This window comes from Cherax quadricarinatus, chromosome 50 (assembly GCF_038502225.1).
Source record: "Cherax quadricarinatus isolate ZL_2023a chromosome 50, ASM3850222v1, whole genome shotgun sequence".
Taxonomy (NCBI): Eukaryota; Metazoa; Arthropoda; class Malacostraca; order Decapoda; family Parastacidae; genus Cherax; species Cherax quadricarinatus.
In genome coordinates, this window is record NC_091341.1 from 27,909,717 (window position 1) to 27,936,150 (window position 26,434).

Below are 26,434 nucleotides of genomic sequence, written 5' to 3' on the forward strand. Positions count from 1 at the left end.
ACACCATCAGAAAATCAAAATATCAAAACTCAAACCATCTTAAAGTTGAAATATTGTAAGTCAAACCATTGTAAAGTGAGGAGCATTTGTAGTTATGTTATATCCGCATAGCACAACCCATCCTCCAAAAAACTGTGTCACTTTTCACATAGACCTTGCAACACATTTCTAAATTAACTTAGATTGCAATGGAAAAACTATAAATATAACATAAAAGGCTTCCATGTGAACAGAAATCGTACAGCCACTATGTGCAACTGATGAAAAACGGTCATATTTCAACTGTTCAAGGCACCATGATAGACTGTTTGTACAAGAGTGCCATGATGTCTGTGGCTACAAGAAGTGACTGGAGAGTGAGATATACCAGCCACAATAATGAGAATAAGACACAGCTACAGGGAGAGACTAGAGAGTGAGATATACCAGCCACAATAATGAGAATGAGAATAAGACACAGCTACAGGGAGAGACTAGAGAGTGAGATATACCAGCCACAATAATGAGAATAAGACACAACTACAAGGAGAGATGGGAGAGTGAGACACACCAGCCACAATAATGAGAAAAAGACACAGCTACAAGGAGAGATGGCTTCGTCTCTGTAGATGCCTTCCTCTCCCACTACATTGTAAAATGTTCCAAACTTCAGAACACCCATGACTTAACCTGATTCCTCGTTTTTTCTTCTTCTTCTCCCTCTTCCCCTTTCCTCTTTCCCTTTTTCTCCTCTGGGTTGTCTTTCTTCTGTCTCGTGTTTCTGTTCCTGCATTATTTATTTCATCACTTCCCCTTCTTCCCCACCTCTGTGTACTTGCTCTCCCTCTGTGGGCACCTAGGTTCCTTGCAGTGCTCCCCTTTCTTTGTATTTGACTGGCTCGTCCTCCTTATTCCCCACTACTACTACTACTACCACCACTGCTACTGCTACTACTACTACTACTACCACTACTACTACCTCTACTACTACTACCACCACCACTACCTCTTCCTGCCTATATATACCCCTTCCTGCTCTACTTCTCGTTAGTGTGACTTTGTAAATGGTTCAAGTCGGACCGAAACGTCGTCGTAAGCTCCTCTCTTCTATGTGCGGGTTATTTGTGTATCATTCCAGTCACGGTATTGTGCCTTTTTTTGTTATTCACACTTGTAGTGTTTGTAAGTGCACACTTGTAGTGTTTGTTAGTGCACACTTGTAGTGTTTGTTAGTGCACACTTGCAGTGTTTGTAAGTGCACACTTGCAGTGTTTGTTGGTGCACACTTGTAGTATTTGTAAGTGCACTCTTGCAGTGTCTGTTAGTGCACACTTGCAGCATTTGTTAGTGCACACTTGTAGTGTTTGTTAGTGCACACTTGCAGTGTTTGTTAGTGCACACTTGTAGTGTTTGTTAGTGCACACTTGTAGTGTTTATAAGTGCACATTTGTAGTGTTTGTTAGTGCACACTTGTAGTGTTTGTTAGTGCACACTTGTAGTGTTTGTTAGTGCACACTTGTAGTGTTTGTTAGTGCACACTTGTAGTGTTTGTTAGTGCACACTTGTAGTGTTTATAAGTGCACATTTGTAGTGTTTGTTAGTGCACACTTGTAGTGTTTGTAAGTGCACACTTGTAGTGCTTGTTGGTGCACACTTGTAGTGTTTGTTAGTGCACACTTGTAGTGTTTGTTAGTGCACACTTGTAGTGTTTGTTAGTGCACACTTGTAGTGTTTGTTAGTGCACACTTGTAGTGTTTGTTAGTGCACACTTGTAGTGTTTGTTAGTGCACACTTGTAGTGTTTGTTAGTGCACACTTGTAGTGTTTGTTAGTGCACACTTGTAGTGTTTGTAAGTGTACACTTGTAGTGTTTGTTAGTGCACACTTGTAGTGTTTGTTAGTGCACACTTGTAGTGTTTGTTAGTGCACACTTGTAGTGTTTGTAAGTGTACACTTGTAGTGTTTGTTAGTGCACACTTGTAGTGTTTGTTAGTGCACACTTGTAGTGTTTGTTAGTGCACACTTGTAGTGTTTGTTAGTGCACACTTGTAGTGTTTGTTAGTGCACACTTGTAGTGTTTGTTAGTGCACACTTGTAGTGTTTGTTAGTGCACACTTGTAGTGTTTGTTAGTGCACACTTGTAGTGTTTGTTAGTGCACACTTGTAGTGTTTGTAAGTGTACACTTGTAGTGTTAGAGCACAGGGCCGGATTTAGACCTAGGGGGGCCCGGGGCACTTTAGATTTGGGGAGGCCCTCAACATGGAAATTAAACTGAATTGCAAATAAGAAAACTAAAATGATAAACAGCAGTTTTCAAAAAAAAAAAAAAATCTGCTAGGTTTTGAAGAAGCCATCTGATTTTATTTTTCTCAGTTTTATTGACTTTTTGTAAAAATTTATAACAATTAACTATTAACCCTTTCAGGATCGAGAGGCCCTCTCCTAAACTCATTCTCAGGGTTGAAAATTTTTCAGAAAAAAAAAAATTATTTTTTTCTTATGAAATGATAATCTTTTCCTGATCATAATGACACCAAAAGTATGAAATTTGATGGAAAACTTACAGAATTATGCTCTTGTGAAGTCAGCGGTCTCAACGATGTTTACACATTGGCGATTTTGTCCACTTTGAGCCCTATTTTTGGCCAATTCCTGTGTACTAGTCGACAAAAATCATATCTATTTCACTAGAACTCCATTTCTTCTATCAAATGAGTACAAGAAACCACCCATTTACCGATTTCAACTATCCAATAAAGTGGTCAGAAATTGGGAATTTTGCCAATTTCACACAAATTTCGGAAGATGCCAATTTCCAAATAGGGTCCAGAATAAACAAGACAGACGTTCCTGGTACTAAAATAACATTTCCTCTGTTCATTAATCACATCCCCAAGCCCCGCTTACATCTCTCTTGCTATCCACTTTGAATTTTTATTCTCACAAAAAATAGAAGATTTACTGTTATGCAGACTACTGCATTAGTGTAGAAATGGTATAAATAATATCAGTGCACTAGTGAAAGAATATTAGACTCACCAGTTGATGTGTATTGGACGCTTAGCATGATTTGTTAACTTTTGAACTTTTGTAAAAATCGAACATTTCTGCTACTTTGAGCTCAATTTCAAGGTAATTTTCATTATGAAACCAATCAAAATCATCTCAATTTCTGTAATATGTGTTCCATTCTATAAAATGAGACCAGGAAAACTAAAATACAACCATAATTACCACACGAAAATACACTGCAAAGTCGCCGCTTTAAAAAAAAAACACGGTCAGTTTTTTTTCTCTATTATGCATTGTGTGCTGCAGGATTTTTTTATACTGTGCACACTGACCACACAGACCCATTCTTTTATATGCAGGCCTACTAGCTTTCTCTCACTAGATTTGAAGGCGATAGAATTTAGGCGTACTAGTACATCAATAACCCTGGTGCACAAGCCGTACTAGTACGTTGGAAACCCTGAAAGGGTTATGAGGGCCAGCTTATAATGGCCAAGAATGGGTTCGTTACCTGTTTTTACTTTTTAGTTAATTTACCCTGAATCTTAAAGAATACTTCAAATAATAATTCTCTTATGGTCGTACATCCCAGGACACTTTAGTAACATTATACAACAACATCATAATTATAATATAAAGCCTATATTTATTATCTTTGGTGTAGACATTTCTACATTCTAACACAAAAATTTTGCATCGCCTCACGCTAAAAAACTCACCTCACATGTGGCCTGAGCACGCCTCAGCTGCCCCATGGGTGCCAGTGTTTACAAGCCAGCCAGTGCGGTCGCATCCATGCATACAATCGGTACATTTCATATTATCACAGCATTTTTAGTGACTGTACCTGCAAAATAAGTCACGATGGGCCCCAAGAAAGCTTCTAGTGCCAACCGTGCGGTAAAAAAGGTGAAAATTACTATGGAAATGAAGAAAGAGATAACTGCTAAGTACGAAAGTGGAGTGAGTGTCTCGGAGCTGGCCAAGTTGTATACCAAACCCCAACCAACCATCGCTACTATTGTGGCCAACAAAACGGCAATCAAGGAAGCTGTTCTTGCAAAAGGTGCAAGTTTGTTTTCGAAACAGAGATCGCAAGTACTCAAAGATGCTGAGAGATTGTTATTTTTGTGGATAAACGAAAAACAGATAGCAGGAGATACCATCTCTCAAGCGGTCATATGTAAAAAGGGTGGGAAATACGTACTATTGTACCATGGTCAGCTGCTGCTGCTGCACCATGGTCAGCTGTTGCTGCACCACCTTCAGCTGTTGCTGCACCACAGTCAGCTGCTGCTGCACCACCATCAGCTGTTGCTGCACCACCAACAGCTGCTGCTGCACTACAGTCAGCTGTTGCTGAACCACGGTCAGCTGCTGCTGCACCACAGTCAGCTGCTGCTGCACCATGGTCAGCTGCTGCTGCACCACGGTCAGCTGCTGCTGCACCACAGTCAGCTGCTGCTGCACCACCGTCAGCTGCTGCTGCACCACCATCAGCTGCTGTTACACCACAGTCAGCTGTTGTTGAACCATAGTCAGCTGCTACTGCACCACGGTCAGCTGCTGCTGCACCACAGTCAGCTGCTGCTGCACCACCATCAGCTGTTTCTGACCAACATGACTCGTCCCAAACCTGTCCGTCCAGCCTGAGCGCCTCAGCTTCACTGCCGTCATTGTTTACAAGCCAGGGTGGCCGGTTGCATGCATACATTCAATACATTTTGTATTATTCCATTGTTTACAGCGCTTGTAACTGGTAAATAAGCCACCATGGGCCCAAAGAAAGCTTCTAGTGCCAACCCTGTGGTAAAAATTGTGAGAAATATGTACGATCATACCACGGTCAGCTGCTGCTGCACCACCATCAGCTGTTGCTGCACCACAGTCGGCTGTTGCTGCACCAGGGTCAGCCATTGCTGCACCACGGTCAGCTGCTGCTGCACCACGGTCAGCTGCTGCTGCACCATGGTCAGCTGCTGCTACACCACCGTCAGCTGTTGCTGCACCACGGTCAGCTGCTGCTGCACCAAAGTCAGCTGCTGCTGCACCACGGTTAGCTGTTGCTGCACCAGGGTCAGCTGGTCCTAGTGGCGTTAAAAGAAGAAGGGAAGTAACCCCGGAAAAGGACGTGCTACCTAAAGTCCTAATGGAAGGGGATTCCCCTTATAAACATTAACAGCTTCCATACTCTCCCCTCCTCCTATCCCATCAATCATCACCAGATCTTTAATAAAGGTAAGTGTCAGTTTGTGTGTATTAAAATTAATATTTCATGTGGTAAAAATGTTTTTTTTTTTCATACTCTGTGGTGTCTTGCTGGGATTAATTTGATTTCCATTATTTCTTATAGGGAAAATTAATTCACCTTATGATAATTTCGGCATACGATGAGCTCTCAGGAATGGATTAATATTGTAAGGTGGGGGTACACTGTAGTGGTATTCCATTTACAGGGATAGAAACGTATCAGAGGAGATAGGACAACATCAAAACAGACATTTATACTGCTGAAAAAAATTTATACCCATGAAAAAAACTATGACAAAAATTTGTACCGATGAAAAAACTTATACAGGTCCGCCATCATAAATCCGGCAATCAGTTATTTGGTTCCTTCAGTTATTCGGCACTAATTTTGGCTAGCATAATTTCAAATTTCCAGGGTCGCCACACCAACCTACTGGTACTGTTTGGTGGCGCTACTTGCTGCATAAGTCATTCCAATTTCTTTTTCTCCATTTATTGTTTTAACCTGCTTACTTTTAGCCCTAGCCATGGTTCCAATGAATAAAAGAAAAGCTTCTCATTATGTTAAGCACCTACACAGTACATTACCCATTAAAGATAAGGTGGCTTTGAAGCCACTGTCAGTTGCCATGAGCTCAGTCTCATGATGCAGGAGAATATGCTTTATTATTACGCTAATACCAACAGTACAGCTTATTTGCCTATCACAATTGATCTAATATGATATAAGAAACAATATAAATAACATAAAACATGCTAAATACTCCAGAATAAATAATATCTGGCATAACACCGAGCAGTTTGACGAAGGTATGAAGACGTTATATGGTATACAAATACCATTCTCCTATCCCTGTCTTGGAGGCTTATATTAGAGAAATCGGAGTATAGCACAGGGCTAACTGTGATATACACTCGTACTGCACCATAAACCTGAAACAAAAAAGTCATTTTCTCTATACAGATTATCACACAGCAGCATGTGTGTAGAGAACATAGGATAACCCAAAAAAGTACATGTGGCTTATTTTTAATACCTGGCTTGGGTTATCCATATATGATTTTTGGTAAATATTCGATTCCCAGCCAGGGTAGAAACATTAGGCGTGCTTCTTTACACCTGTTGTCTATGTTCACCCATCAGTAAATGGGTACCTGGGTGTTAGCCGACTAGTGTGGGTGTTATCCTGGGACACTGACCTAATTTTCTTGAAATACTCTGCATAACAAGCATCTTTCTATACAGTAGTATGTCACTGATGTCAGCTAGGCCTGTATACTTTGTACATGTACGTGTAGTAAATAAAGATAATAATACATGTAATAATATTATTTTTTATTTTTTTTTATTATCACACTGGCCGATTCCCACCAAGGCAGGGTGGCCCGAAAAAGAAAAACTTTCACCATCATTCACTCCATCACTGTCTTGCCAGAAGGGTGCTTTACACTACAGTTTTTAAACTGCAACATTAACACCCCTCCTTCAGAGCTCACACTCCAACAGCACGTCAAGTATTAAAAACCATTTGTCTCCATTCACTCCTATCAAACACGCTCACGCATGCCTGCTGGAAGTCCAAGCCCCTCGCACACAAAACCTCCTTTACCCCCTCCCTCCAACCTTTCCTAGGCCGACCCCTATCCCGCCTTCCTTCCACTACAGACTGATACACTCTTGAAGTCATTCTGTTTCGCTCCATTCTCTCTACATGTCCGAACCACCTCAACAACCCTTCCTCAGCCCTCTGGACAACAGTTTTGGTAATCCCGCACCTCCTCCTAACTTCCAAACTACGAATTCTCTGCATTATATTCACACCACACATTGCCCTCAGACATGACATCTCCATTGCCTCCAGCCTTCTCCTCGCTGCAACATTCATCACCCATGCTTCACACCCATATAAGAGCGTTGGTAAAACTATACTCTCATACATTCCCCTCTTTGCCTCCAAGGACAAAGTTCTTTGTCTCCACAGACTCCTAAGTGCACCACTCACTCTTTTTCCCTCATCAATTCTATGATTCACCTCATCTTTCATAGACCCATCCGCCGACACGTCCACTCCCAAATATCTGAATACGTTCACCTCCTCCATACTCTCTCCCTCCAATCTGATATCCAATCTTTCATCACCTAATCTTTTTGTTATCCTCATAACCTTACTCTTTCCTGTATTCACCTTTAATTTTCTTCTTTTGCACACCCTACCAAATTCATCCACCAATCTCTGCAACTTCTCTTCAGAATCTCCCAAGAGCACAGTGTCATCAGCAAAGAGCAGCTGTGACAACTCCCACTTTGTGTGTGATTCTTTATCTTTTAACTCCACGCCTCTTGCCACGACCCTCGCATTTACTTCTCTTACAACCCCATCTATAAATATATTAAACAACCACGGTGACATCACACATCCTTGTCTAAGGCCTACTTTTACTGGGAAAAAATTTCCCTCTTTCCTACATACTCTAACTTGAGCCTCACTATCCTCCTTTTCTCAGTTGTTTGTTGGGTTATCTTACTGAAACTTGGGCAATGTATGATGGAAAGATACTTCTTAACATACACCAAAAATGAAAGAAATCAGACCATAAATAGCGGAGTTCACTTCTCAGCCATTAGCGGCCGCTTAGCGGTATACAGTGGAAACCCACATAGCGACTTTAATCCGTGCAAGAGGGCTGATTGTTATGCGAAATGATCGGTATGCGAATGAATTTTCCCCATAAGAAATAATGGAAATCAAATTAATCCGTGCAAGACACCCAAAAGTATGAAAAAAAAATTTTACCACATGAAATATACATTTTCCTACACACAAAGAGAAGGATACATGCACAATAGTAGAGTAGTACATGCACAATATATATTGTGCATGTACTACTCTACTAAATGAAGAATAAATGACACTTACCTTTATTGAAGATGCAGCAATGACTGATGAGACACTGTGTCCTGGGAGTGCCTTTTCCTCCTGAGTACTGTAGGTCCTGTTTGGCATTTTCTTCCAGAACAGGCCTTATCACACTGTGTATGCCACTACGATTCTTAAATCTCTCAAACCAACCTTTGCTGGCTTTAAATTCACCAATATGAGCACTAGTTCCAGGCATTTTTCCCTGTTCACCTGGGTGTTAGTCGACTGGTGTGGGTTGCATCCTGGGAGACAAGATTAAGGACCCCAATGGAAATAAGTTAGACAGTCTTTGATGACACTGACTTTTTTGGGTCATCCTGGGTGGCAAATCCTCTGGGGTTAATTGTTTCTTGGTATTCTCAATAAGCCACACCAACAACGGTGCTACAGCAGCAGCAGCTGACAGTGCTACAGCAGCAGCAGATGATGCTACAGCAGCAGCAGACAGTACTACAGCAGCAGCAGACGGTACTACAGCAGCAGCAGCAGCAGCAGCTGACGGTGGTACAACAGCAGCAGCAGCAGCTGACAGTGCTACAGCAGCAGCAGATGATGCTACAGCAGCAGCAGACGGTACTACAGCAGCAGCTGATGGTGGTACAACAGCAGCAGCAGCTGACAGTGCTACAGCAGCAGCAGACGATGCTACAGCAGCAGCAGATGGTACTACAGCAGCAGCAGCAGCTGACGGTGGTACAGCAGCAGCAGCAGCTGACGGTGCTACAGCAGCAGCAGCAGCTGACAGTGCAGCAGCAGCAGCAGCAGCTGTACCACCAATAGTAGTGATGGTTGATTGGGGTTTATTATACAACCTGGCCAGCTCGGAGACACGCACTCCACTTTCATACTTATCAAAGATCTTTTTCTTCATCTCTATAGTAATTCTCACCCTTATTGCTGTAGGGTTGGCACGAGAAGCTTTCTTGGGGCCCATGGTCACTTATTTTGCAGATAAAATCACCAAAAACACTGTAATAATACGAAATGTTCCGATTGTATGCTTGGATGTTACCGCGGAGGCTGGCTGGTAAACAATGCCACCGGCGGCACATGTGAGGCTGGCTAAGGGCGCACATTGGACGCGTCTCGGACGAAGAGCGGTGAGCGGGTTTTTGGGCGGTATGCGATAAAAGCGAGCGGTATGCGGATTGAACGGTATGTGATGCATACGGTATGCGGGGGTCCACTGTATTTTTGTATGTTTTTATGGTTATATTCTCATTTTTTCGGTCTCATTTGATAGAATGAAATATATATTACAGAAATAGATATGATTTTGATTGTTTTCATGACGAAAAGTATCTTGAAATTGCGCTCACAGTAGCGAAAATGTCCTATTCTTTAGCGAAGCTCAAGAGTAAACAAATGACGTCACCGTCCAATGCCTGTCTGCCTGCCAGTCCAAATTCCAATACGTAGTCTGGGTTGACATTATTTATACAAATATTACAATAATGCAGTAGTCTGCATAACAGTAAATCTTCTGTTTTTTTTTTGTGTGAATAAAAATTCCAAATGGTAAGCAAGAGTAATACAAGAGGGGCCTGTAGCTGTGACTAATGAACAGAGAAAATGTTATTTTAGTGCCAGGAATGTCTGCATTGTTTATTCTGGACCCTATTTTGAAATTGGCATCTGTTGAAATTTGTGTGAAATCGGCCAAACTGCCAATTTCTGACCACTTTATTGGGTAGTTGAAATAAGTGAATGGGCGGTTTCTTGTACTCAGTTGACAGACTAGAAGTAAATAAGTTTATTCAGGTATACACAAATACAGTTACATAGATTATCATACATAGCAGTGTATGTATAGAGAACCTAGGATAACCCAGGAAAGTCAGACAAAGTGACTTATTTCCAGTACCTGGCTTGGGCTTGCCATATATGATTTTTGGTAAATTTTTTTTTTCTCGGTTGTTTGTTGGGCTATCTCATTGAAACTTGGGCAGTGTATGGTGGAAAGATGCTTCTTAACGTACAACAAAAATAAAAAAGACAGACGATAAATAAGGGAGCTAACTTCTCAGCCATTAGCCGCCTCTTTGCAGTATATTTTTGTATGGTTTTTATGGTTGTATTCTCATTTTTTTGGACTCATTTGATAGAATGGAAGATATATTACAGAAATAGACATGATTTTCATTGCTTTCATGACGAAAAGTACCTTGAAATTAAGCTCAAAGTAGCGGAAACGTTCGATTTTTGGATCAGTGAAGTTGGTATATTTAATTAAGTGTATTGTAACCTAACTACTCTGTAATCCGGCACACTACAGGTCCCAATGATGCCGGATTTGTGATGGACGACCTGTACCAATGAAAAAAATTTGTACCGATGAAAAAACTTGTACCAATGAAAAAAATTTGTACCGATGAAAAAACTTATACCAATGAAAAAAATTTGTACCAATGAAAAAACTTGTACTAATGAAAAAAATTTGTACCAATGAAAATACTTGTACCAATGAAAAAAATTTGTACCGAAGAAAAACTTATACCAATGAAAAAAATTTGTACCGATGAAAAAAGTTATACCAATGAAAAAAACTTGTACCAATGAAAAAAAATTGTACCGATGAAAAAACTTATAATAATGAAAAAAACTTGTACCAATGAAAAAAGTTTGTATAATAATAATTTGATAGGGAATGTGTAAAGTATAAGAAGTAAGAATATAAAGCAAATGTTGCCTGGCTAAGATAACACAAGTCTAAAAATTGAATTTCTCTATAAAATTTAACCACAAATAGTTTAGTTTCATCTATCAAATTATAAAAAAAATATTGAATTTTAATTTGGTCACACAATTTATAAAAAAAAATCTCTCAAGTAGTTTAGTATAATTTATTGAAAAAATTAGTTGACTTTCTAGTAGTGATATAAATTATTGTATAATTTATTGAATAAATTAGTTGACTTTCTAGTAGTGATATAAATTATTGTATAATTTATTGAATAAATTAGTTGACTTTCTAGTAGTGATATAAATTATTGTATAATTTATTGAATAAATTAGTTGACTTTCTAGTAGTGATATAAATTATTGTATAATTTATTGAATAAATTAGTTGACTTTCTAGTAGTGATATAAATTATTGTATAATTTATTGAATAAATTAGTTGACTTTCTAGTAGTGATATAAATTATTGTATAATTTATTGAATAAATTAGTTGACTTTCTAGTAGTGATATAAATTATTGTATAATTTATTGAATAAATTAGTTGACTTTCTAGTAGTGATATAAATTATTGTATAATTTATTGAATAAATTAGTAGACTTTCTAGTAGTGATATAAATTATTGTATAATTTATTGAATAAATTAGTTGACTTTCTAGTAGTGATATAAATTATTGTATAATTTATTGAATAAATTAGTAGACTTTCTAGTAGTGATATAAATTATTGTATAATTTATTGAATAAATTAGTTGACTTTCTAGTAGTGATATAAATTATTGTATAATTTATTGAATAAATTAGTAGACTTTCTAGTAGTTATATAAATTATTGTATAATTTATTGAATAAATTAGTTGACTTTCTAGTAGTTATATAAATTATTGTATAATTTATTGAATAAATTAGTAGACTTTCTAGTAGTGATATAAATTATTGTATAATTTATTGAATAAATTAGTAGACTTTCTAGTAGTTATATAAATTATTGTATAATTTATTGAATAAATTAGTTGACTTTCTAGTAGTTATATAAATTATTGTATAATTTATTGAATAAATTAGTTGACTTTCTAGTAGTGATATAAATTATTGATTTTTAGACAATGTATAAAGTTGTGGTGCTATTATTATTATTATTATTATAAACATTATTATTATTATATTATATTATTATTATTATAAACATTATTATTATTATATTATATTATTATTATTATTATTATAAACATTATTATTATATATTATTATTATAAACATTATTATAAACATTATTATTATAAACATTATCATTATTATTATTATAAACATTATAATTATTATTATAAACATTATTATTATAAACATTATTATTATATTATTATTATAAACATTATTATTATATTAATATATTATTATTATTATTATAAACATTATTATATTATTATTATTATATTATATTATATTATTATTATTATTATTATAAACATTATTATTATTATAAACATTATTATTATTATTATTATTATTATTATTATTATTATTATATTATTATTATTATTATTATTATTATATTATATTATTATAAACATTATTATTATTATTATTATATATTATTATATTATTATTATTATATTATTATTATATTATTATTATTATTATATTATTATTATTATATTATTATTATTATATTATTATTATTATTATTATATATTATTATAATTATATTAATATTATTATAAACATTATTATTATTATTATTATTATTATAAACATTATTATTATTATTATTATTATTATAAACATTATTATTATTATTATTATATATTATTATTATAAACATTATTATTATTATTATAAACATTATTATTAATATTATTATTATAAACATTATTATTATTATTTTTATTATTATTATAATTATTATTATTATTATTATTATTTTATAAATTGTGGGCATCATTGCAAAGTTTTTCTTTTTTACATACTGCTGTATAAGATGTTGTTGTACTCACACTAAATAAAATACATAGATACAGTGGAACCTCAAAATTCGAACATATCACATATCGAACGTTTCGAAAATAGGACCATATTTTCGGACAAACTGTGTCCCTATTATCGAACGCGCCCCTATTTTCGGACCGCTGGGTATGGGACCTGTCTGCCGCCCGCTCTGTCCGCGTCCCCGCGCAGGCGCCGTGAGCAGTCTAGCTTTGTTTATGCTTGAGTGAACACTAACCTGCGCTCTCATTCACGCATTTTACGATTATTTTGTTGTGTTTAGTGCTTGTGGGACTGTGAAATAAGCTGCCATAGGCCCAAAGAAACTTGCTAGTGGTACCCCTGTGGTAAAGAAAGTGAGAAACACCATAGATATGAAGAAGGAAATAATACAGAAGTATGAGTGGTGTGAGACTTGTTGAGCTTGCCAGGATATATGGGGAAAACAAGTCGACCATCGGTTCTATCCTGGCAAAGAAAGAACAAATCAAGGAAGCTGATGTTGCAGATGGTGTTAATATAGGGAGTGGATGAGGTGCCTTCTTCAAAGATTAAGGAGATTTGTGCCAAGTGGAATGATGTCCAAATGTTTGTGCAGAAGTACCACCCTAAGCAAGCTGAAACAAGCCATCTTTGCAACAAGTTCAGTGACAGAACCATGTCCCATTTTAGGGAAATGTTAAAGAGGCACCAGAAACAGAGGACTGTGGACAGTTATTTTGTGAGACAGGGGTCCAGTGACTCTCAGGCTGGTCCTAGTGGCATTAAAAGACAGAGAAGGGAAGTAACCCCAGAGAGGGCTTTACCTGAAGCCCTCATGGAGGGGGATTCTCCTTCCGAACACTAACCCCAACTCCCTCTCTCCTCCTCCCTATCTTCCAGATGCCATCACCAGTCTTCAATAAAGGTAAGTAAAAATGTTATTTTATATGTATTACTATACATAATTAGAAACTATAGTATTTGTTGTATGTAAAACTGTAATTAACCCCTTCAGGGTCCAAGGCCAAAATCTGAAGTGGTGCTCCAGTGTCCAAGAAATTTTGAAAAAAAAAAAAAAAAAATATTTTTTCTTACAGAATTAAAGAGTATATTTTTGTGAAGGTAATAAGACAAAAAAAAATTTCTGATCAGTACTTACCGAGATACAGCGGCGGGAAGTTGACCCAAAATGACCAGGTGGCGGCAACATCAGTGACTTCCGCAAAATCCAATTTTTTTATTTTAACTTTTTTATACTTTTTTCTTTTTTCTAATTTTTTCTTTTTTTAATAACATTTGTGGCCTGTGAGACCAGTATAATGTATATTGTATAAGTGTACACTCATTGTATTCAACACAATAACTGCACTAATTTGTTTATCATTATATTGCTTACAAAACTTGTTTACAAGTTTATTGTAAACAAAATGATGAAAATATTAGTGCGGCTATTGTGCTGAATACAATGGTACCATATAGTACCATATGGTACAATGGTGCCATAGGGTGCAATAGTACCATATGGTACAATGGCACCATATGATACAATGGTACCATATGGTACAATATGGCACAATGGCACATGATACAATGGTACCATATAGTACCATATGGTACAATGGTGCCATAGGGTGCAATGGTACCATATGGTACAATGGCACCATATGATACAATGGTACCATATGGTACAATATGGCACAATGGCACATGATACAATGGTACCATATAGTACCATATGGTACAATGGTGCCATAGGGTGCAATTGTACCATATGGTACAATGGCACCATATGATACAATGGTACCATATGATACAATGGTACCATATTGTACAATGGCACAATGGCACCATTTGGTACAATGGCACCACATGATACAATGGTACCATATGATACAATGGTACCATATGATACAATGGTACCATATAGTGCAATGGTACTATATGGTACCATATGATGCAATGCACTATATGGTACCATGCAGTACAATGATACCATATGGTTCATTGTACCATATGGTACTATATGGTACTGTTGTATTCAACACAATAAACACACTAATATTTTCATTATTATTTTGTTTACAATAGTTGTTTACAACAAAAATATGCAAAAATTTTGTATATTAGTAATGTTCTATTATATATTTACAAGTGTACAGGAACTTGACGTGTTCCTTGTGGTGGATGACAAAGCACTTTGTCTCGGAAACTGCGGAGTCAGTAGCTAGCTTGTGTCGCCACTCACTCAGTCTTGGCTGGTGTCTCATGCCACCAACACCTATTGACCATATGGTACACAGTATCATATGGTACAGGGTACCATATGGTACATTGTACTATATGGTATAGGGTACCATGCAGTACAGGATAGCATATGGTACAGGGTACCATATGGTATAATGTACCATATGGTATAATGTACCATATGGCATAATGTACCATATGGTATAATGTACCATATGGTATAATGTAACATATGGTATAATGTACCATATGGTATAATGTACCATATGGTACAATGTACTATATGGCACTCTGTACCATATGGTACCATTGTACCATATGATACCATTGTATGACATGGCACCATTGTACCATATGGCACAATGGTACTATATGGTTCAAAACCATAGAATTCGTCTTCAGCTCCACTTCCATCAGTCTTAGAACTGTAAGTTGTGAAGAGGAGAGTCAGAATTCGCCCGGAGAGTGAGTGGGGAGTGAGAGCTTCCTTTCCGCCAGGCACTATGAACAAAGCTACTTTGCTGGCATTCCCACAATGCCATGCAGGCGTCCAGATTTTTTCTATGGTGTGCACATTGACCACCCAGACCCATTCTCTTAGATGCAGGCCTACCAGCATTCTCGTGCTAAATTTGATGGCGCTAAAATTTTGGCATGGATCTATGGTTTGGACCCTGAACGTAAAGCCGTAGATCTACGGGACGGACCCTGAAAGGGTTAATCTCTATAAAATGTATTTTTTGTGTGAATATTTTTGGGTTTCTGGAACGGATTAATTGTATTTCCATTATTTCTTATGAGAAATATTGCTTCGAATTTCAGACTTTTCGAATTTAGAACTAGCTCCTGGAACGGATTAAGTTCGATTTTTGAGGTTCCACTGTATTGGTGGAGTGTGCTGCCTGTAGTGGGAATTTGTTATCATTCTGACTGCAGCCTTTTGTTGGGTAATTAATGGTCTGAGATGGTTTATTGTTGTTGAGCCCCATGCACAAATTCCATAGGTGAGATAGGGGTAAATAAGTGAGTGATATAGGGCCAGGAGGGCTGACTGTGGAACATAGTACCCTATCTTCGATAGTATACCTACGGTCATGGAATTTTTTTTGGAAATTTGTTGTATATGTGTTTGAAATTTGAGTCAAAAATGCTTTGTATGGCGGATTTAATGTAATGCGATGTATTCATAAGGCAGGGGTCCACTGTATAATTATCAGAGTATATATAAAATATGAAATAACTTTTAAAAACACTTGAAATTTTGAAGTTTCTAGACATAATGGAGAGATTCAGTGCTTACAGATCTCATGGAGAATGTAAACAAACCGGGTGGGGCGCAGTGACTGTATTAAAAAGTCAGGTGGGGGGAGCCGTATAGCAAGTTTTGGTCATAATTTGAAATAACCGTATTAGCGGAACACCGTAAAGTGAAATGCCATAAAGTGGGGGCCTGCTGTAGATACCAAAAGCATGACACCAAAGATATAAATAAATACACATCAGTAAATATTATATAGAGTAGTTGGAATGTATTACAGAATGAAAATTATAGTCAAAGTTATTCTTAAAGTCAATAAATCAGAAAAATAAAATCAGACGTCTTCTTTGAAACCTAGCATATTTTTTTCGAAAACTGTTTATTATTCATTTTAGTTCATTTCTTGTTTGTAATTCAATTTAATTTCCATGCTGAGGGCCCCCCAAACCTATAGTGACCCAGGCCCCCCAAACCCAAAGTGCGCCGGGCCCCCCCAGATCTAAATCCGGCCCTGTGTATGTGTCTGTATGAAACAATTCATTGTGTTCCCTGCACCTGTTTTCTTGCTAGTGGCTCTGTTTGTGGGGCTGTAGAGCACACCTTAGATTGCACTGAACCTGGAGTTTGTTATGAGATTTTTACTTCATTGACAAAAGGGAACAAAAGTTTGACTCGCATTCCTCTCAACTACCACTCAACTACAATTATACTCAACTACTGCCACTGTACTCAACTACCATAACTACATTCAACTACTACATTACATGATGAAAGTTAAGACACTTGTGCAACATCTGGTTATCTTTATTGTAGACGTTTCGCCATCCAGTGGCTTTATCAATACAAATTCTTGGACATAATAAGAAAAACGAAGATCTATATACAAAAGATGAGGTAATCAGTCCCTCGGCCTTGGAGATGGTGTTTAGAGCACCGTGGTTGTAGAGATTCTGAAGCACAGGCAAGGAGACTGGCGCTTATATAGGCGTCAGTGAAAGGGATGTGTAGCAGACGAGGGCATAGTCACTGGTAGGCGGGATTCCCCAGTGGAAGTAGGTCCTTCCCAGATTGATGGGCTAGTTGTAGAAGTCTTGAAGCAAGTCATGTAGATGTCCTCTGAATCAAGATACCATGATGTTGCAGTGCCTGACAAGTTGTGCAAGACTGGTATACATTACACTCAACTACCACCACTATACTAAACTGTCATCACTGCACTCAACTACCACCACTACACTCAGCTACCAACACTACACTCAACTACCACCAAAACACTCAACTACCATCACTACACTCAACTACCATCACTACACTCAACTACCATCACTACACTGAACCACCACCACTACACTCAACTACCATCACTACACTCAACTACCATCATTACACTGTCATCACTACACTCAACTACCATCACTACACTCAACTACCATCACTACACTGTCATCACTACACTCAACTACCATCACTACACTATCACTACACTCAACTACCATCACTACACTGTCATCACTACTCAACTACCATCACTACACTGTCATCACTACACTCAACTACCATCACTACACTATCACTACACTCAACTACCATCATTACACTGTCATCACTACACTCAACTACCATCACTACACTCAACTACCATCACTACACTCAACTACCATCACTACATTCACCTACCATCACTACATTTAACTACCATCACTATACAGTTGTTACCACTACACTCAACTACCATCACTACACAACTGTCATCACTAGACTCACCTGTCATCACTACACTTAACTGCCTCCACTACACCCAGCAACCATCACTACTCAAGTGTCATCACTACACTCAGCTACCATAAGTACACTCAACTGCCACCACTACACTCAACAACCATCACTGCACAACTGTCACTACACTCAACTTCCATCACTACACTCAATTACCATCACTATATTCAACTACCATCACTACACTCCATTACCATCACTACAATCAGCTATTATTATTACATTCATCTACAATCAATACACTCAGTTACCATCACTACACTCGACTACCATCACTACGCTCAACTTCCATCACTACACTCAATTACCATCACTACACTCATCTACTATCACTACACTGAACTACCATCACTACACTGAACTACCATTGCTTCACTCATCTACCATCACCATACTCAACTACCATCACTGCACTCAGCTGTCGCCACTACACTCTACCATCACTGCTCACAACTGGCATCACTCCATTCAACTACCATCACTACTCAATTGTCCTCACTACACTCAACTACCATTACTACATTCAACTACCATCACTACCTGGAGTTTACCTGGAGAGAGCTCCGGGGGTCAACGTCCCCGTGGACCGGTCTGTGACCAGGCCTCATGGTGGATCAGAGCCTGATCAACCAGGCTGTTACTGCTGGCTGAACGCAATCCAATATACGAGCCCTAGCCCGGCTGGTCAGGTACCGACTTTAGGTGCTTGTCCAGTGCCTGCTTTTAGACAGCCAGTGGTCTATTGGTAATCCCCCTTATGTATGCTGGGAGGCAGTTGAACAGTCTTTGACCCCTAACACTTATTGTGTTGTCTCTTAACGTGCTAGTGACCCCCCTGCTTTTCATTGGGGGGATGTTGCATTGTCTGCCGAGTCTTTTGCATTCGTAGGGAGCGATTTTCGTGTGCAAGTTCGATACTAGTCGCTCTAGGATTTTCCAGGTGTATATAATCATGTATCTCTCCCACCTGCGTTACAGGTAGTACAGGTTCAGGAACTTCAAACGCTCCCAGTAATTAAAGTGTTTTATCTCTGTTTTGCGTGCCGTGAAGGTTATCTGTACATTTTCTAGGTCAGCAATTTCACCTGCCTTGAAAGGTGCTGTTAATGTGCAGCAGTATTCCAGCCTAGATAGAACATGCGACCTGAAGAGTGTCATCATGGGCTTGGCATTACTAGTTTTGAAGGTTCTCATTATCCATCCTGTCATTTTTCTAGCAGATAAGATTGATACAATGTTATGGTCCTTGAAGGTGAGATCCTCTGACATGATCACTTCCAGGTCTTTGACGTTGGTTTTTCGCTCTATTTTGGGGCAGGAATTTGTTTTGTACTTTGATTAAGTTTTAATTTTCTCATGTTTACCATATCGGAGTAATTGAAATTTCTCATCATTAAACTTCATATTGTTTTCTGCAGCCCATTGGAAGATTTGGTTGATGTCCACCTGGAGCCTTGCAGTGTCTGCAATGGAAGACACTGTCATGCAGATTTAGGTGTCATCTGCAAAGGAAGACACGGTGCTGTGGCTTACATCCTTGTCTAAGTCAGATATGAGGATGAGAAACAAGATGGGAGCGAGTACTGTGCCTTGCCGAACAGAGCTTTTCATTGTAGCCACCTCAGACTTTACTCTGTTGACATTTTCATAGTTAGATGCCTCATGAATTTCATCCCATAACAGCTCACTGCACTCTCTATCAAGGTTTGGGGGGCCGATAAATCACACCCAAAATTAATTTGTCACGACCCTCGAGAAACTGTAGCCAAACAGATTCTGTGTTCAATGTTTCTAATCTTATATCATGTCTAAGACAACAGTTTAAATTTTCTCTGATGTACATCGCCACTCCACCACCCTTCCTGTTGACCCTATCAGTGTGGAATAGTTTATAACCCTGTATGTTGCATTAATATAAGTTAGTGTAAACTTGTTGTCTGGCATTTACATGCATTTATAAGTGGAAAAAATGGCATTCTGCTTTCCGGCGATATCTGTTTTCCAGCAGTAGCCTGGAACCTAACCTGCCATATAAGCAAGTTCCTACTGTATAATAATTTGCTTATAAGCCGACCGACCAACTACACATTTAAGTTAAAGTAGCGTAATTTATAAAAGGAAGAAATCAAAACCGTCTAACTTCAAGAAAGAAATTGATGCAATCCGTCTTTTTGTAAAAGTTAACCCTATCAGGAGAAGGTCAACTTATAGTTAAGTTATTCAAAGGGAGGGGGGGCACCCTCTCCTTATATTTTCTGATGCACTCACACCACTTTATTTGTTAAATCCACACCTAATTTTTTTATTATTACATTTTGTTATAAAGGAAGTCCTTCGTCTGGGGGCCCCTCTGGCATGGGGGCCCCTCTGGCATGGGGGCCCCTCTGGCATGGAGGCCCCTCTGGCAGGGGGGCCCAGGGCAGTTGCCCCCTAAAGCCTGATATTACAGATTTCTATACCATTCCTGACTACATGGCCATACACAACTGTAGAACAGACCAGCAAAGGGGAGGAACAGCTATATACAGTGAACCTCCGGTTCGCGATAGTAATCCGTTCCTGAGAGCTCATCGTAAACCAAAATTATCGGAAAGCGAATCAATTTTCCCCATAAGAAATAATAGAAATCAAATTAATCCGTGCAAGACACACAAAAGTATGAAAAAAAACTTTTACCACATGAAATATTAAGTTTAATGCAATAGAATAATTACAACAACAACAATAACAATAGAATAATAACAATAGAATAATTGACACTTACCTTTAATGAAGATCTGGTGATGACTGATAGGATGGGAGGAGGGGAGTGTGTGGATGGTGTTAGCGTTTAGAAGGGGAATCCCCCTCCATTAGGACTTGAGGTAGCAAATCCTTTTCCGGGGTTACTTCCCTTCTTCTTTTAATGCCACTAGGACCAGTTTGAGAGTCACTGGACTTGTGTCGCACAACATATCTGTCCATAGAGGCCTGTACCTCTCGTTCCTTTATGACTTTCCTAAAGTGGTTCACAACAGTGTCATTGTACAGGTTGCCAACACGGCTTGCAGTAGCTGTCTGAGGGTGATTTTCATCAAAAAAGGTTTGCACTTTAAGCCACATTGCACACATTTCCTTAATCTTTGAAGTAGACAACTTCTTCAATTTCTCTATCCCCTCCTCCGGAGCAGTTTCCTCAGGTCTGGCCTCTTGCTGTTGAAGATGATCTAGCAGCTCATCAGTGATTAGTTCATCATTGTCCTCCTCCATCAACTCTTCCACATCCTCCCCACTAACCTCCAACCCCAAGGACTTCCCCAATGCCACAATGGATTCCTCAACTGGCACAGGCTTCTCAGGATTAGCCTCAAACCCTTCGAAATCCCTTTTGTCTACACATTCTGGCCACAGCTTTTTCCAGGCAGAGTTCAAGGTCCTCTTAGTCACTCCCTCCCAAGCCTTACCTATAAGATTTACACAATTAAGGATATTAAAGTGATCCTTCCAAAAACTCCTTTAGAGTCAATAGAGTATCTGTGGTCACTTCAAAGCACCTTTCAAACACAGCTTTTGTGTACAGTTTCTTGAAGTTGGAAATGACCTGCTGTCCATGGGCTGCAGGAGAGGAGTGGTATTAGGAGGCAAAAACTTCACCTTAATGAAACTCATGTCCTTAGAAAGTCACTCTGCCAAGTCTGTAGGATGACCACGGGCATTGTCTAATACCAGGAGGCACTTAAGGTCTAATTTCTTTTCAATTAGGTAATTTTCCAGATTGGGGGCAAATGCATGGTGTAACCAGTCATAGAAAAAGTCCCTAGTTACCCATGCCTTACTGTTTGCCCTCCACAGCACACACAAATTAGCCTTGAGGATATTCTTTTGCCTGAATGCTCTGGGAGTTTCAGAGTTATACACTAATAAAGGCTTCACTTTGCAATCACCACTAGCATTGGCACACATCAGAAGAGTAAGCCTGTCTTTCATAGGCTTATGTCCTGGGAGTGCCTTTTCCTCCTGAGTAATGTAGGTCCTGCTTGGAAATTTCTTCCAAAACAGGCCTGTTTCGTCACAATTAAACACTTGTTCAGGTTTCAATCCTTCAGCCTCTATGTACTCCTTGAATTCATGCACATATTTTTCAGCCATTTTGTGGTCTGAACTGGCAGCCTCACCATGCCTAATCACACTATGTATGCCACTATGATTCTTAAATCTTTCAAAACAACCTTTGCTGGCCTTAAATTCACTCACATCACCACTAGTTGCAGGCAATTTCTTTACCAAATCGTCATGCAACTGCCTAGCCTTTTCACAAATGATCGCTTGAGAGATGCTATCTCATGCTATATGTTTTTCATTTATCCACACCAATAACAGTCTCTCAAGATTTTCTAACATTTGTGGTCGCTGTTTCGTAATCACAGTTGCACCTTTTGCAAGAACAGCTTCTTTGATTGCCGTTTTCCTGCACACTATAGTAGAGATGGTTGATTGGGGTTTACTATACAACCTGGCCAGCTCCGACACACGCACTCCACTTTCGTACTTTGCAATTATCTCTTTCTTCATTTCAACAGCCATTAGCACCCTTGGTCTCGAAGGGTTGGCACTAGGAGCTTTCTTCGGGCCCATGGTGACTTATTTTGCAGAAACAAGCACCAAAAACAGTGATAATATGGAATGTACCGAATGTATCCTTAGATGTGCGCACACTGGCTGGCTTATAAACACTGGCACACACGGGGCAGTTCAGGCCACACGTGGACACGTCTCGTACGAATCGCATAGCATACCAGGTTTTGTAACAGGAACCGAGGCAAATTTTCTGCGATATAATGCATCGGTTACAAGATTTATCGGATACCGATAGCATCGCGAACCGGGGGTCCACTGTACTATTCAAATCAACTCAAATGTATCGATAAATCTTGCACAGGGGATGAACATGGAGAATATATCATAGCCAAATTTAAATCAAAAGACCTGCAAAATCCCCTCACAGTTATAAACATCTACAGAGTACCACAGTCAAACATTTATCACTTTAGTGAAAAACTAGGAAACATGATTACTGATGCACACATGAATGAAGACCACCTACTACTAACAGGTGATTTCAACATAAACATACTACACGACCAGGACCCACAAGTAACCGAATTCACAAACACAATGAGTAACTGCCTGTTGCTACCAGCAATATCTAAACTTACAAGAATCTCCGAGACAAGCATCTTCTTAATAGACCACATCTGGACAAACACCATATCCCCTTTAAAATCAGGCATAATCACAGACAACACTACAGACCACTACCCAACCTTTCTCATAACTAATCTGGGCAAACTGCCACAAGACATTACTAAAGTAACCTTCAGACTACATAACGAGACAGCAGTTAACAACTTTATAGCAGCTATGAATAACATCGATTGGCAAAATGAGCTTGAAACATATACAGATATGAATGAATGTATAAATAATTTTCTAAAAAAAGCCCAATGCCTCTACAACAGACATTGACCCAGAAAAACTAAACAGATCACAGCAAAGAGACTGAATAATCCCTGGTTACACCAAGCATCCTCAAATCCATTAACACAAAGCACAAATATGAAAAACAGTATAGAATAAGTCAAATAACAATAGAACAGTCGAAAAATTACTCGTCAGCACTTACCAGCCTGATAAGAAGGTCAAAAAAATTGTATTATGAAAATAGATTACATAACATCAAAGGTGATATGAAAAAAACCTGGAAAACTCTATCTGAAATTCTTGGAACCAAAAAGTTATCCAAAAACAAAGCAATCAAACTAACAAAATCAGATGAACCCCTACTCACTCCAACCGAAACAGCAAACAGACTTAATGTTTTCTTCTCCACCATAGGAAGAAATCTAGCAAACAAAATACCAAGCACAAACATTCGTTCATCAGACTACCTCATAAAAAACCTACCAAAATATGCTATTCCTAGCTCCAACCAACCCCACTGAAGTTATGCTCATAAACACCCTTAAAAACAAGGCAGGAGACATAAACAACTTGCCTGCTTTTATGTACAAAAAAGCTTCTCAAGTATTGTCACCAATTATTGCAACGCTCTTTAACAAATCCATTGAATCATCTACCTTCCAAACAATCCTCAAAATAGCGAGGGTCACTCCAATCCACAAAGGAGGTGACCAAGCTGACTTGAATAACTATAGACCAATATCTAACTTACCACTGCTCTATAAAATCTTTGAAAAATTAATTCATAGACGGATCTATTCCTACCTCATTTCACACAACATATTAAACCCTTGTCAGTTTGGATTCAGGAATAATAAAAGCACAAATGACGCTATCATACACATGCTAGAACTAATACATACCGCACTTGAAAAGAAAGAAGTCCCGCTGGGCATTTTCATTGATTTACGTAAAGCTTTCGATACAGTCGACCATGAACTACTGTACTCCAAATTAATGCACTATGGTATCAGAGGACACTCCCTTAACTACCTAAAGTCATACCTTAGTAACAGAACTCAATATGTGTATGCAAATGATACAAACTCCTCCACCCAACCAATCACAGTAGGAGTCCCACAAAGAAGCGTCCTTGGACCACTCCTCTGTCTCATCTACATCAATGATCTACTGAATGCATTACAACTACTCAAACCCATATTATTTGCAGATGACACTACATATGTATTTTCCCACCCAAATGCAGTCATACTAACAAACACAGTCAATGCTGAATCACAGAAAATATCTGCATGGATGATGACTAACAAACTTACCCTGAACACTGATAAAACCTATTTCATTCAGTTTGGAAACAAAGCTGCAAATGATCCAATTAACATTGCGCTAAATGGATCATCAGTCACAAGACTCACAGAGGGAAAATTCCTAGGTATCCACCTTGACAGTAGCCTTAAGGAATGTATCACACAGTCAGCGTGCGGAGTAAAAAAAAAAAATAGAAAAAATACGAAAATTGAGTTGTTACCAAAAAATAGCTGAACTTTCTGGCTACACTCTGGTATAATTATCATCCTTGTACAATGTTTCTAAAAGGAATTACAGTCATTTATAACAGGCATGGTGACAGAGCCTTGCGTAACAAGCGCTGATGCGGCATATTTTTTTTTTTCCTCTGTGTTATTTTTATTGTTTTCTTATATCTTTATGTCTAATATAATACAAATTCACCATCTGAGATCATGCCAGAGCAGGCGGAGCTAATATGGTCAAGGAACCAATCAGGAACCCCTGGAAATAGTGCCCAAAATGGCCGACACCTCCAGCCAACAAAATATTCCATACTCACGCTAGTATCAATTATAAGGCTTATTTACCTATCACAACTGATCTAATATGACATAATGCAATATAATAATAGCATAGAAACATAAAAAGTACACCAGAAAAAAAATATATAGCATAATATGATGCCCCAGAGGAAAAAAAAATTCTAGTGATATATCCCCTGAAGGTGAAAAGACCCATTCTCTCATCAGTGATGAGAGAAAACGGAGATTTACAATAGTTAACTGTAATAAACACTCATAGGTCACGGAAAAAGTGTAAAAGAAAGCGAATTTTTCGGGGGAAAAAAAAATTTCCCGGGCACCTGGGGTGCCGCGCGCTGCGGCCTATATCTCGGAAATAAGTTATTTACCTATTTAGGGGCACTCCATCCTTATTTATGAATGAATTGACTTGATTTTCACAACAAACAATGAAAAGTGTTCCTTTTTGAACTATCCCAAATATTTTTAGATTTGTGTGGGCAACAAGACCGACATATTCCAAAATGTCAAAAAAGTTATGAAACTTTATATTTTTTAGCATGAAGATAAGGTTTATTTTAGAATTGGTACACTTTTCGTGATGGAATTAGAAGTGTTCTATCAGCAGCAAGTGTCAAAACCACTTTTCCAAGTACCACTGATTACAGGTTTGCTGCCAAATGCAATTCTTCATAAATTTTGCATATTTCATTTCCTTTTTGGCTGATAAGTTTGAAACTTCAGCACAGGATACTCAATATAAGCTTCTAATAGTACACCAAAAATGAACGTAATCGGTTGAAAATAAAGGGATCGAGATGTTACTGGATATACACTGGATATATATTGGGGGCACTCTCTCCTTATATTTTCTGATGCACCCACACCACTTTATTTGTTAATTCCTTTTATTAAGCTAATTTTTTTATTATTACATTTTGTTATAAAGGAAGTCCATCGTCTGGGGGCCCCTCTGGCATGGGGGCCCCTGTGGCAGGGGGGCCCAGGGCAGTTGCCCCCTTATAAATCCAGCCTTGTAAGTGCACACCTGTAGTGCTTTTAAGTGCACACTTGTAATGT

General features: G+C 38.3%; 1 protein-coding gene across 4 annotated transcripts in view; it reads right to left on the minus strand.

The window, feature by feature from the left end:
- MED14 (mediator complex subunit 14) overlaps window positions 1-26,434 on the minus strand; it is a 532,798-nt gene that overhangs the window by 203,235 nt on the left and 303,129 nt on the right. The window lies entirely within an intron of this gene.